At 40.9% G+C, this 4853-nt stretch overlaps 1 pseudogene; it reads left to right on the forward strand.

The window, feature by feature from the left end:
* The first annotated feature begins 286 nt into the window (after window positions 1-286).
* LOC121998903 lies at window positions 287-358 on the forward strand (annotated as a pseudogene).
* Window positions 359-4853: the final 4495 nt, after the last annotated feature.

The raw sequence follows: 4853 nt of genomic DNA on the forward strand, positions 1-4853 counted from the left end.
GTTTCCCATGGCCTTAAACTTCTTGGTCAGAGCGTCCAGTTTTGCAGACATGAGTATGACTACATCTACGTCGAATTTTCCTGACGCCTTTATTAGATTCCCAGAGAAAGAATCACCAGATCTTTTAGTTTCCCACTGATGATGGTTCTGCGCCACATTCTCTATGATCTCTTCGGCTTCATCAAGGTTCTTGTTCATTAGTGCTCCTCTTGCTGTAAAGTCGAGGGATACCTTCGTATGATAGTTGATTCCATTGTAGAAGGTGTATAGAACCAACCATTTCTCAAGGCCATGATGGGGGCACTACCTCAACATACTTTTGAATCTGTCCCATGCTTCAAATAATGATACTGAGTCTATCTGTTTGAAGCTAGCGATCAAGTTCCTCATATGGGCAGTTTTTCTCGGTGGGTAGAACTTGTCCAGAAATATCTGCTCACACTGCTCCCAAGATGATATGTTGTTTGCTGGAAGGGAATTTAGCCACTGCTTGGCTCTGTATTTCAAGGAAAATCCGAAAAGAAGCAATCTCACTGATTTTGGAGAGACTCCATTCAATTTCATAGTACCGCATATCTCGTAAAAAAGGTCTAAGTGATGGTTTAGATCATCGTGTGGTCCTACTCCTCCAGATTGATTCTGCTGAACCATGTGGATCACTCCAGGCTTGATTTCAAAATTGTTGGCTTTGATTGGCGGTCGAGTGATACTAGACCAAACCCCTCGTGCATAAGGTGCTGCATAATCCTTCAACAGTTTGTTAGTCATCTCTGAAGATTCTTATGCTACCTGAAATGCTTTCTATAGGTTTCTTCTTCTCGGGGAAGTCCTATCAATCTCTGGATTGAATGGTAGAAGTTGTCCTGAAAGATTAGCTCTACGCATGCAAAAACAAGATATGAAATAAAATGCAGAAAATAATAAAATAAAAATAGAATTATTTATTTCTAAAATGCAGAATGTTAGAAAAAGGAAAAATAAAGGAAACTAAGTCTAGTCTAATCTAATTGATTCTTGCTAATGTTATAGACGCAGTCTCCGACAATAACGCCAAAAATTTATTACGATTCCGCAAGTGCACGGATTCATCGTCAGTAATATATAAGATTGTCGAACCACAGGGACTATTAATTAAGCACTAGAGATGTCACAAAGTAAGTTATCTAGACAGTCGAAAGATGGCTTTGACGCTTACGAACTAACGAGTGTGATTAAAAAGAGGGAAAGAAGGTTGAGACGAAGAGAGAGGAGAGAGAGAGAATTGATCTTAGAGGGAATGAGCTTTGGAAGATGGATTCTAGGATTTCGGTTTCATTATAATGGTAGGAGATATTGCATAGATTGCTTAGTTTCTACCCTCTATGTCCATGCTCTTGCAGGAAGTTAAATTGGTCAATATCCCTAAGTATCGAATAGAGACGATTCCCGTGAAATCCTGTAACGGTTGACCCCTATCACGAGGGCGCCTCGGTAGATGTTACGATTCTGCAAGTGCACGGATTTGTCGTTAGTAATAAAGATTATCGATCCCATGAGGACTGGTTATAAGCCCTAGCGATGGCACACTTAGGATTAGCTACACTATCGATGGTTGTAAGTAATCTAAGAAAAGAGATTGGGAAGCGGAAACGAGAACTAGCAATGAGAAGTAATCAACTTGGTTTATGAAGAGTTCTAGGAGTTCGGTTTCATTGTGGTGGTATCGATGTATCACATACTATCCTATACTCATTGTCCATCAGCATGCATTCACCGGAAGCTAAAGCAACTATCCTTAAGCACCAAATAAAGACAATCCCTATGAAATCCTATTATGGTTAACCCCTATCACTAGGGCACCTTGGTAGATCACAGGGACACAACTCTAATTGATGTTATCAAGGATAGAATTAAGAAGCTTAGTTTGGTCTCTTACTTCCTTGTGGAGGAGTCGCCTCTCCTTTCAAGGAAGTGACGTAGATGTCCGTGAACAGGTTACCCCTATCACTAGGACCCCTCGGGTGTACAATCTAAGATATTCCCTCTACGAGGTTGGCAATTCCTACTCAATCAATCAACACGATATAGAGATCGAGTAGTCGAAATAAAGCAAGCGAAATCATCCAATGAATATAAGCATAATATGAGTCTTACATCAAAATCAATCCACAATTACTCCCTCATCCTAGAACAAGGACTCTACTGCATAGACGCCGGAGAACAACTCGAAGACATAGTGTATTTAAACATACAATTCTCAAACACGAAGAGAGAAAGAAGAAGTATGCTTATCTAACGATGACGAGTGATCTTCGGATCTAATCCTTTACTTCTGGAGTTGATGTGGTGATGAAAGATCGCTGGACCGATGTCCTAGACAGCGTGGAACAACACCAAAGTGATTCTCCTATTGACAGCTCGCTTCCCCTGCTCTCCACCCTTTGAGGAAAGGGTTAAACCCCTTTTATAGGCTAGGGCATGGCTAGGGCACTGCGGCGGCACGTCTGTGTAAGGATGGCATGGTCGTGCCCTTTCTGGTGTCTGGCTGCGCTGCACGACCGTGCCAATTGGCATAGCCGTGTGAACTTTGGGCTCGGCTCCTGGGACACGGCCGTGTAGGATTGCACGGTCGTGTACTGCTTGGTTGCGGTCATGGGGGCATGGCCGTACAGGGTTGCATGGTTCTTCCTTGCTTGGTTGCTGGTTGTGAGGCACGGCCGTGCAGGGTTGCACGGTCATGCTCTGATCCCTCTCTGGATTGGCCATGCGGCCGTGCAAGGTTGCACGACCATGCTCTCTGCTTTGTTCTGGTGCGTCGACAATCACCGTTTTCGCCCCAAAAGTTATCCCTGTCAACACAAAACCAAACAAAGAGCAGATATCCGAACAAAAGAGTATATATGACGAATACATGATAAAAAAAAGGCGATCATGCAAGGAATATATACATATAATGCAAGTGAATATGCATTAAAACATGCATAAACAATCATAATATTTACGCACATCACACCCCCAGACTTGAACCTTTGCTTGTCCTCAAGCAAAATGCTAAATAAACTATGTTCATAAGCGCATGGCAGCGTTTCATAATCATTAGTGCATTTGCCTAACTCTATCAACTAGTTTCATTGACAAGCATAATTGTGGAGTTACCTAAGTATGGCCTAAGCATAAGTTCTTTGTGCTCGATGCAATAAGTAACTCAAACTCTTCAAGTTTCACTTTTTTATCCTAGTTAAGTCGTCATACAATTGAGCTCCTAATATTCTCAGTGATAGGTACTTACCTGCCACACACTTGGCTCGTTTTCCTTAAATTACACAAGGTCTCAAATGATACTTCTCAGAATCAAGAGAAACATAACATTCATTTCTCAAGTAACCTAACTCTGTCTCAAAGGGGTGAATTGTTAGTTTCCACTCACAAGCACTATTTTTTTATCCCTTATTCATTTTTTAATACTTTTTTTGGTGCTATAATGTAGCAATAATCAGACATGCGGGATGCATATGTTGGGATTTAAATTTTTCCAAATGAGCTTCCATGATCCGAGGTCATCCAGTAACCAAAATATAAATAAGAAATCACCATGTGAACAAAAGTACTAAACAATTTGGATGAATCATAACTATTCCAAAAATATTTCTACTATTCAAGTTTAAGTACTTAAGTGTAGTGAAAATAAGATCCTTAAGGTTAGGTCAAAACTTATACCAAACTCCATACAATACTTAGCTTATTTCATGCTACTAAAGATAGAGAAAGGAGATACACCAAACATACTAACACTATCTTGACAACACATGAACTAAGAAGATACTAGTCATTTTGCTGTCAAACAAGTAGCAGAAAAAGTAGAAGGTTTGATGTTCTCAAATATGCTTCAAAACTAGAAATATGAAACTCATAAAATGTCAATAAATAAAGCAAAGTGCATGCAAATAGAAATATGAAACTAGTAAAATCTGAATAAACAAAACAGATTAATAAAATATGCAAAACAAAATAAAATGCAGAAAGAAAAGAAAACTCGACTCGACTCAGGTTGTGCAGACAGACACAACACCCCCCCCCCCCCCGACATAGACTTTTCATCATCCTGATGAAATCAATACGGTGGTGGGGGTGGGGGATAAGGGGGTCCTTGATGTGTGCCAGGGGGAAATCTAGGCATACCAGGAAGATGGCCAAGGTGTTGATGATATTGGTAAAGGGCATCTACTTGTTGTCTAGTGATATCCATATCATCCATAAAATTTATCATTCTTTCCTGGTCAACCTTATAATCCTGAACGAACCCTATCACCTGACTATGGAAGTCCCTAGTAAACAGAAAATGGTCCTATACCTCCCTAAACTGGTCGTCAGATAACTTGAAGCGACCCTCCAACAGTTGTTGTTGGGTATTTTGCTTCTCATGAAGGGAGTCTAAGGAGGCACATAAGTCAGAAAAATCAAACCTAGAGGGTCCCGTGCCATAGGCAAAAGAGTGCCTAGACGGTTCCGGATGTTTGAAAGGCTGCAGGAATCCTGATGACGAGGGCTCTTGGTGGTACTCGATTTCTTCTATAATGGAGGGTACAGTCTCAGGGTGTAAATCAATAATCACCCAGTTCGCGGGGTCGCGAACTGAAGTGCGCTCGGGGCAAGAAAGGTGTAATGGAAAACCATTGTTCCTAGGGAAGGTAAACCCATTCTCATCCCGAAAAATCATCTTCATAACAAGACAAGAATCGATATTGATTTTGTCAATATCATGAATCACCTCTAATCCATCAAGCTCGAAACCCAGATTGAATGCTATTTAAGTGATCAATCCACCAAACACTATCACCCCGAAGATGCCTTAGTTGCCCTCAACAAAGTTTGCA

The sequence above is a fragment of the Zingiber officinale genome, chromosome 6A (assembly GCF_018446385.1).
Source record: "Zingiber officinale cultivar Zhangliang chromosome 6A, Zo_v1.1, whole genome shotgun sequence".
Classification (NCBI taxonomy): domain Eukaryota; kingdom Viridiplantae; phylum Streptophyta; class Magnoliopsida; order Zingiberales; family Zingiberaceae; genus Zingiber; species Zingiber officinale.